This window comes from Perognathus longimembris, chromosome 7, assembly GCF_023159225.1.
Source record: "Perognathus longimembris pacificus isolate PPM17 chromosome 7, ASM2315922v1, whole genome shotgun sequence".
NCBI lineage: Eukaryota > Metazoa > Chordata > Mammalia > Rodentia > Heteromyidae > Perognathus > Perognathus longimembris.
This window is the reverse complement of record NC_063167.1, coordinates 66,072,332-66,082,187: the sequence shown is the minus strand read 5'-3', so window position 1 is coordinate 66,082,187 and position 9,856 is coordinate 66,072,332. Positions and strand designations below refer to the sequence as shown.

At 45.3% G+C, this 9,856-nt stretch overlaps 1 pseudogene; it reads left to right on the top strand.

Annotated features, from left to right (window-relative positions):
* The first annotated feature begins 668 nt into the window (after positions 1 to 668).
* LOC125355722 lies at positions 669 to 2,413 on the top strand (annotated as a pseudogene).
* Positions 2,414 to 9,856: the final 7,443 nt, after the last annotated feature.

Genomic DNA, 9,856 nt, shown 5'->3' with positions numbered 1-9,856 from the left:
AACCTAGGTTAGAGAATAGGTTGATTAAAAATCAATAAGATTGAGGGAGAGGTAATAAACAGTACAATAAATGTCCCCAAGGCCTAACGTACGAAACTGTAACCACTCTGTACATCACTTTGACAATAAATTTAAAAAAAACTCAAGAATTCTTCTGCACCTTTATCATTTAATAATGCTCAAGTAAAAGCTTGAACATGCTACGTGTTGCATACCGGTTAGAAATCACCTTGGTTAAAAGTTCATTTCTGGTTCTTTTACTCTTGACCACATCTTCTTAGTACCTTCACTGAGAAAGTTTGAAGGAAATAGAAATCAGAAAACTAACTCCAATTCCTGGTGGGTACAAACTCTTCTTCAGGTACCTCCTTGTATGGTAGGTGCTCATATCATTTGATTAAATTAGGACTCAAAACTATCCACTCATCCTCCATAGCTATGGTCTTCTTTCACTTGATTAGACTCATTAATAGTAGTTATGGACTCCGGAAGTGGGAAGTGGGTCCGGGCTTGGCCTGTGCTCGGTGAGGACCCCAGGCAGGGTCGGGCCGGGCTCCAGGACGCTCAACGTCCTGTCCGTCCCAGGCCCCAGCTCCCAGCAGCAGCGTGCCACCTCTGGGGGCCACAGCACGGTCCCTTTAGAGCAAGGCAAAAGTCTAACGGATTAGATGCGACCGGTCACAAGTGGAAAAGACCTCACGGGCTTGAAAAGGAAGCTGGTTGAAGTCGCTGAAGAAGAACTGAAGCAACACCCCAAGAAAGAGGATTGTTGGATCTAAGAGGGCCTGTTATAATGTCAGCTCATACCCGGAATATCACCCTGGTGGAGAACATGAACGCGTGAGAGCTGCAGGAGCAGGTGGCACTGATCTTTTCCAGCGGGTTCACCGTTGGGTCAATTCGAAATCCATGCTGAAGGAATGCCTGGTTGGCGGCATAGCAGTGAAGCCCACTGCCACCAAAGGTTTGCTTCCGAAGAGGCCGTTGACAGATCCGCCTGGCAACGGAGAGTCCCGCTTCTCCAAGCTCTCACTGGTTCCAATCACACTCTTTCCTCACTGTCGTCATATATGCTCAGCAGGATATCAGTTTAGAATCAGTGGTCATTGATCATCAGGGTGGTTCCTCTAGAGCAGATACAATCAGGAAGGACTATGTGGGTCTTATCCATATCCGGCTAAGCCCTGAGGCTCAGGAAGACTTTTCTGTGCGGGTTGTGGAGAACATGGGGAAAACAGCGATGATCCTGAAGAAAAGGGACAGTCCCTCGTGGAAGTGCCCTGGCCATCCCCTGGAGCAGCGTAATTCATTTATTCCAAGTTGAGATGCAGGTCTGCCCTACAGGAAGGGCCGCCTGGTTTCCAAGGCAGCAGTTGCTCCTGACAGGACACAAAGCTCTTCTGTGGGGCGCGGCCTGCAGGCGCCCATCTGCAGGTACCGGCCGGGCCCCATGTCTACCCCAGGCTAACGGTCGCCACACCAATAGTAAGGCCATACACACCAGCATCTGACTCCTCCGTCTCGCAGTTCAAAGATCCCCTTCTTCCTAACAATAAATACATGGACTTTTGGATCCAATTTCTCCTTCCAGACTCTTCACATGACAGCTTGATCATCTTCAGATGGGAGGTTTGGTTTCTGTAAGCAGTCCTGAGGGCACTTTTAAAATATCCAAACTGGGGCTGGGGATATGGCCTAGTGGCAAGAGTGCTTGTCTCATATACATGAGGCCCTGGGTTCAATTCCCCAGCACCACATATATAGAAAATGGCCAGAAGTGGCACTTTGGATCAAGTGACAGAGTGCTAGCCTTGAGCAAAAAGAAGCCAGGGACAGTGCTCAGGCCCTGAGTCCAAGACCCAGGACTGGCCAAAAAAAAAAAAAAAAAAGAAAAGAAAATATCCAAACTGCAGGAAGGAGAAGATCTCTTTTTATTGGCAGCGGGAACGGGCTTCACACCAATGGTTAAAATTCTGAATTATGCTTTGACTAACATATCCAGTCCCAGGAAGATAAAGTTGATGTTCTTCAATAAAACAGAAGATACAATTTGGAGAAGCCAATTGGAGAAATTAGCAATTGATAATGAAAGATTTGATGCTGAATTTGTTCTCTCAGCACCTGCTCTGGAATGCAATGGCAAAGGAGGATACATTTCACCAGTTCTTCTTTCTGAGTGTTTGAAAAGAAATCTAGAAAACTCTATAAAGTCCTCCTGTGCATTTGTGAACCAGCGCCAAGCACTGAAGGCAGGATCGGGTGGCTGCACGATCTCCACTTTTCCGCGGATGAGATCCATAGATTAACGGCATCATGAACTTTCTCTGTCTCAAATTCAACCGGGTTATCTTCCGAGAAGATTGGCATTTTTGTAAGTGACCCTTTCTTGTATGTCCTGAAGGTTCACTAGAGTCCAGGCTTCCATTTCTTTCTTTCTTTTTTTTTTTTTTTGGCCAGTCCTGGGCCTTGGACTCAGGGCCTGAGCACTGTCCCTGGCTTCCTTTTGCTCAAGGCTAGCACTCTGCCACTTGAGCCACAGCACCACTTCTGGCCGTTTTCTGTATATGTGGTGCTGGGGAATCGAACCCAGGGCCTCATGTATACGAGGCAAGCTCTCTTGCCACTAGGCCATATCCCCAGCCCCGAGGCTTCCATTTCTTAAATGAAATCCAGTGTTCCCTTGCTGCAGGTAACTTCTTGGTCTAGTTTTTTACTACTGATATTTATTCTAACAGCCAGTCCATGCAAGAATGATGTGCAGGATTCTGTGTTATGGATCACAAATTTCCTTACGTTCAGATTGTATCACTGTTCTACCATACCACTTGTCAACGGTCACTTTGATTATGTTTCTATGCTATTGTAATGTATTATTCGCAATAGGTTCTCTTTGACTCAGGAATTGATCATATATGTCTTTGTTATTAATATTAAAATGTGAAATATGATGATTTATTATGACCCAAACAAAAGTTTAGTATGTATGGCATTGATGCAGAGTAGAATAAAATTATACATCAGTACTTAAAAGAAATAGTAGCTATTCTACAAAGGTGTATGCATTCTTTGCACAGCTCCCCATTATTTGATTTCTGTCTTTTAAACATATACCTGCAGAGAGACTATAATTTTGAGTGCCTAAACTACCTTCAGCATGGTAGATAATATCCGATACTTATACAGTCCTGTTAGCCTTTATTTAATATAAGGGCTATACAAAAAACTTATCTCTGTGGATAAGCCTTAAACTTAAAACAGCTCAGCACCAAAAATTAAAAACAGAGTATCTTATCCAAGAAGACTGGAAAACATACATTTCATTATACGATTATTTGGGTTATCTCTAGGTTTCTTTCTGATAAAACCTCCTGTCTTTGTTTAGCTAAAAGCTTCCTATGTGAATGAAAGACTGAGAAGATTTTTAAAATTTTGTGCCTTGAATAATAAATAATCCATGTTTTTTGTTATTTGCTTGAACAACCACTCTGTTATATCAGAAACTTTTCCATTCACTTTTTCTGCCAAGGATACACCTATATTTTGATCTTTAATATTAACTTTCACCTGAATATTGTTTTTCAGGTTTGTTGGTTTGATTTTTTTTTTTTTTTGTAGGTCCTAGGGCTTGAACTCAGGCCAGAGCCTGCCTGTCCTTGGCTGCTTTTTGCTCAAGGGTAGCACTCTACCACTTGAACCACAGCAACACTTCCAGCATTTTTTCTCTGTGTGGGATGCTGAGGAATCGAACCTAGGTCTTCATGTGTATAAGGCAAGCATGCTTGCGACCAGGCCATATTTCCAGCCCCTCCCCTGAATATTTTAAAGCAAAAAAGGATTGTTTCTTTAAAGTTATATATTCAAATTCAAAATGAAAGCAAGAACATTATTTTCTACAATTTTCTTTAGCTGACACATTATTCTAGCATTGTGACATTTAAAAAAATGTTGCAAAAGTCTTTTCTAAAGAAATTGTTATAAAAAGATGCTTTCCTTACAATGCAGAAGAATTTCTGAGGACACAGTTGTGCAGAAATAATCACAGGGAGCAAAATTGATAAAGCCAAATGATTTATTGTCTTTAAAAATATACACATGCAGGGCTGGGGATATAGCCTAGTGGCAAGAGTGCCTGCCTCGGATACACGAGGCCCTAGGTTCGATTCCCCAGCACCACATATACAGAAAACGGCCAGAAGCGGCGCTGTGGCTCAAGTGGCTGAGTGCTAGCCTTGAGCGGGAAGAAGCCAGGGACAGTGCTCAGGCCCTGAGTCCAAGGCCCAGGACTGGCCAAAAAATATATATATATATATACACATGCAGAGAAATTGACTATGTGTTACAAATTTCAGATTTCTAATTTATTCATATACTTCCTCTTATTATTAGTTATCATCCTGGTTTTGCTTTCAAAGTAACAGTCTCTTCCTGAAAGAGTAGAATAGATTTTGCAGTCTTCTACTCTTCCTCCCAATGAAAACATCTTTTTTTTTTCAATTTTTTATTATCAAACTGATGTACAGATAGGTTACAGTTTCATACGTTAGGCATTGGATACATTTCTTGTACTGTTTGTTACCTTGTCCCCCATAACCCCCTCCTTCCCCCCCTTTCCCTTTCCCCCCCACCCAGGTGTTCAGTTCACTTACACCAAACAGTTTTGCAAGTATTGCTTTTGTAGTTGTTTCTCTTTTTTTACCATGTGTCTCTCAAATTTGGTATTCCCTTTGAATTTCCTACTTCCAATACCAGTAAACACGGTATCCAATATACTCAGATAAGATTACAGAGATAGTGTAGGTACAAGCACAGGAATGTGATACAAGAACATCATCAATAATAGAAGCTACAGATACACATAGGACGTTGAAAGTAGTTACAACTGTGATATAACAATTGTTTCCATAACATGGAGTTCATTTCACTTAGCATCATCTTATGTGTTCATAAGGGTATAGCTATTGGGCCTTGTAATGCTCTGCTATGACTTGCCTAAACCTGTACTAATTATTCCCAATAAGGGAGACCATAGATTCCATGTTTCTTTGGGCCAATGAAAACATCTTAAAGCTTCCAATTTTCCATTTAATGATTGAAACAAAAATTGCACAATCATATTCTTCTCTTAAACTATCTTATAAGGATTTGTAATATAATCCATTTTGAATAGTCTATACAGTAAGTGCTCAAAATAGAACACCCACACAGATCATTTCTCTGTTATGACATCCAAGTCATTTGAATCTATGGGAACAATGAAGTATCATTGATAAGGAAGAAAGTCTCAATCCTGCTTCTTGTCCCAATCATCCATTTTTCCCCTTCAGTAAGAAATGTAATTTAATTCAGCATCTGTTGTGTTCTAGACACAAAGACAGAGGATTTAGTGTCTCTAGTCAGCATTTGAGCCATTCATCTGCCTGTGATGGCAGGCCTTTCACTCCTCAAACTCAGCTGCGTTAATTGAGCTTGTGACCACAGGGGACAGGGAGAGGGAAAATTGTCCGATAGAACTTCTGATTGTTCGGGTCCTTCTTGAGAGAGTAATTATCTCAAATTCATCATTTTTTTCAGTTTGGACCAGAACGGGATGGGGTGTTCATTGCCCAAACCCCAAGCTGTGTGTTGGAATCCTCTAGGGAGCACAGCACCTCAGCCTCTACTGTCAAAGGTTCCACATCATCTTCCAGTTGGACGTCTTCAAAACCAACCTGCTACTCGCTAGATTCAATCTTCATGGGGCCTGCCAAGTCTGAAGTGGTGTCTGCAGCAGGGGGCTCGGTATCTACCTGCATCTTGTCCTGTCACTGCATCCCTTCACCTGCAAGACGCAACAGCAACTCCTTTGGCTCCTGCTTCTTCTTCTTCTCCTGGGATAGCAGGTGGACATGCTCATCTTTCTCATGATACAGAGTCTCCAGGACTTCCATCTGCTCGTTACAGGCAACGATGGACTCTTTGATAGCGTTGGTGTGCTCTGACAGCCAGCTGCATCGCTGTTATAGGCCATCCACTTGACTCTGGAAGTCCACCATGTCAGGCAGGTCTGGGATGAAGTAAATTTGCAGCTCCCTCTTGGGCACCTGTGTGTCCCGCTTCCTCTTCCCAAACAGGCCATGGGTCCTCGTCCTGGGGAAGAGGGCCTGTTGCTCCAGCTTGGTCTGGCACTGGGCTCCCAGGTTGACTAGGCACGTGCAGCAGGCCTGCTGCTCCTGCAGCTACTGGCTGACTTTTAACTTTCTAGATTCAGCAGCTGATAGTGCTTTCTGGTAAAAATCCCTCATTGGGGCTGCGATATGGCCTAGTGGCAAGAGCGCTTGCCTCGTATACATGAGGCCCTGGGTTCGATTCCCCAGCACCACATATACAGAAAATGGCCAGAAGGGGCGCTGTGGCTCAAGTGGCAGAGTGCTAGCCTTGAGCAAAAAGAAGCCAGGGACAGGGCTCAGGCCCTGAGTCCAAGCCCCAGGACTGGCCAAAAACAAACAAACAAACAAAAAATCCCTCATGACTTGAGGGCTGTCCACATCGTCAGGGACGGTCATGCCGAGTGGCGTTGCCTCCTCGCCCCCTTTCTTCCCCATTGCTCACTTTTGGAGGGAAAGCCATGAAGCTCAGCTGGGCCTGCAGTTGCTCCTTCTGTTGCCTTGCTGCTTCTAGGCACTTCAGAGTGTCCTGTAACTGTTCCCTTTCCGTCTGGGCCAGCAACTTGCTCTGTAGTTGCTCCTGTTTCAGCTGCGCCAGCAGCTGGGTCTGCCTCTGCAGGTGCTGCTGCAGGGCCTCCTTCTGTGAGCTCAGCTGCTGATTAGAGGCTGTGTGCTGATCACAGGTAGCTCTGGTTTTCTGCAGCTGGGTCCAGTACTGGTCATGTAGCTCCTGCAGCTCCTGAGCTGCTTGGCTCGATATCTCAGCCACGTCTTTCCATTTGTGCAAATCCTTATCTTTCTGCTCCAGCTTCTCCTGCAGATGTTTCTTCAGGTGATGCTCTGAGCTTAGGACACTGGCAAGCTCCTCCTTCTCACCGCTCAGCCTGCGGAAAGCATCCTGCAGCTGCACCAGGTGATCTTGGATCTCTCTGTCGTGCACATGTGTGCATCTCGCTGTCTCAGTTACCTTGTGGTGATCCTCGGCATGCCGAGGAATGGGTTCTTCCGTCTTTTTCTCCTGTCTCCACAGCCACTCCAGGTTCTGGAGACGGAGGCTGTGTTTTTCCTGCACCTGAATGTGAAGCTGTTGCTTCAGGTCCTTTAACTCTTTCTGCATCTGGAAGGCCTGGGCCTGCAGCTACTGCTCAGCCTGAGTGAGCCCTGCAGGGGACCACAGCTCTGCCAGTTGTTTTCTAACTTCCTCCAGGTTTACCTCCACTTCCTACACCTGCCTCTCCCCTTGTTCTCTCTCCTCTCTTAGTTGCTTCATCTCATCGAATTGCTGCTGAACCATCTCTTCCCACATGTCCCTCTCCCTCCTCAGGTACTTCACGAGCCTTCTGAGGTTGTCCGCTTGCCTTTTGAGCACTTCCTGCTCCTCTAGTGCTTGTTGAAGCTTGTCAATTCTGTTCTTTATGTTGACCTTCTAGGTCCAGAGCACTTCCAGCTTCCTCTGCAAATCACTGTTGATTTCCTCCAAATCACAACTCCTGCTCTTTTCCTGGTCTTTGATGTGCTGGATATTCTTCTTTTTAGTGTCATCCTGCTGGGTGGTGTCTGTGGACAATGTCCTCTCTAGCACTCCAACGTGCTGCTGCAGGCTGCAGATGGCTGCTGAGACCTTCATGCTCCATTTTCCTCACTTTGGCCACCTGCCACATGTGGGCCAGGGCAGAGTGTAAATTTTGTGCTTTTGAAACTAACATCTGTATGGTTCGCTTGTGGATTTCCAACTCTGTTTCAGTGCTTCTTGCTCACGGACTCTTTTCCAATTCTCTTTTGGTTGTTCATGCTGCAGGTGTTTCTTTTCTTTCTTCAGTTGTTTGATCACACGGGAGAGCTGTTGGTTTCTTAACTTGCTGGAGGCCAGGGCAAGCACCAGTGTTGGTAGCACCTCTGCATATCCTCGGTGTTATTGGGACCTGTGAGACTCTCGACCCTGGCAGCTCTGAGGCTGCACGAAGGCAGGGGAGGCTCCGGGGAGGTGTGGTCTTTGGCAGGATCCTCAGTTGGTAGACCATCCCCAGTGGCGATAGTCTTGGGGTGACAGCTCTTTATAGTTTTCTTGTTTGTGTTGAGTTGTACAGGTCCTCTTGCAGGGCATTTCTGCTGGTATTCTTGCCATAGTTGATTTCCTGCAGCTGGTTCATTTTGTCTGTTTTGTTCAGACCTCGGAGCAGGGAAGACAGAGGGGCCACATTCCCAGGTGGTCTGAAATCACCTCTACAATCACCAACAATGTCTATTTACTACTGTAACTCCTAACTAACTCTGATTCTCACAGTCACCACTCAGCCACCTCTACCTCCCTCAATGGCTGGGAGTGATGTAAGCCAACAGAGGGAACACCAGTACTACTAGGCAGCAGAGGATGTGGGAGTGGCCCCAAGTCTGGCAACCCATTGGTCAGAGAGAAGTGTGAAATATTAGAGGGTGTGACCAGAATCTTGCTATCCAGTCAGAATGGGTGGAGTCCTGATGACAGCCGCTCCTGCAGCCCTATCAGCATCTAAATCTGTCCAGGGTGCTTGTGGGCAAGACTGGGACTTGCTTTAGCTGGATAGGTGCTCAGTTTTACATGTACCTTTGCTGGCTTCCCTCACACAACGATTGTGGCCAATAAATAGACCCCCACAGCTTGCTCCAATGGCTCTGAGGCCCCGCCCCCTCAAGCTGGTGATCACATTCCCCACTGGTTTCCATGTCCAATCAAATCACTGAACTGATTCTCTTTGGGGGCCAGAGCTCTCCCTCCCCAATCAAACAGGAAAGGTACAGCAAATCCAGCAGATAGGAACAGGCTGCCTGTACAAAGGTCTGGGCAGAAAATCTACAATAACAGTGAGAACAAGGAGGGGTAACCATAACAAAGAATCCTGTCCCTGTTGACCACATTAATTAACACCTGGTAAGACTATCTTTAGGGGAATTTCTGAATATCCCTGAAGAGTCTATCATGAGCCCTCTGTTGGATATTGTCCCCCTGCCTTTTTCACATGAGAGTGATGGATGCCTGATATTTTCCTGTATCTTCAATAACTGATGGTGTCGTTGGCACTGCGGAGTAAGGTCCTTGTCACTTGGGCTCCAATTCAGGAGCATGATGCCCTTTTACCCAATCTAGCTGTCCACGAACAAAGCGTGGGTGGAGTTTTTCTCAGGGGAGCCAGTGGGCCTCGGCCACCAAAGGTCAGCCATGTGAAAGAACACCTTGCCTAACCTGCAGTGACTATACCAGGTTATAGTTAGACATTTCTGTTAATATAGCTTCTCCAAGTTTAGGAAGCAAAGAGGGTAGTATCCCATGAATTATTTCACAAGGGAGTGAATCCTTTAACATAAGAGGTGTATCTGTCTTGAAGCAGTGCAAATTAGAGGGGCTTACCCAGTCCTAGCCATTCTGTGTAATTAAAGTTTCCTTTAAGATCCTAGTCATTCTTTCCAGCTGTTGTGAACTCTGATATAAATTCCAGTTTATTCTTAGGGCCTTAGCTAATAATTGAGTATCTTGGGTGGTAAAGGCCTGGCAATTGTCACACCCCACTGCTATGGATAAGCCAAATCAAGGCATTATTTCGTGAACTAGTTATTTAACTGCGACCTGAGTGGTTTCAGTATTTGTCGGGAATTCCTCCGCCCAGCTTGATAAATTGTCCACTAGTACTAACAGATACTGATCCCCATACTTTCCAGGCTTTACCTCCCTGAAATTC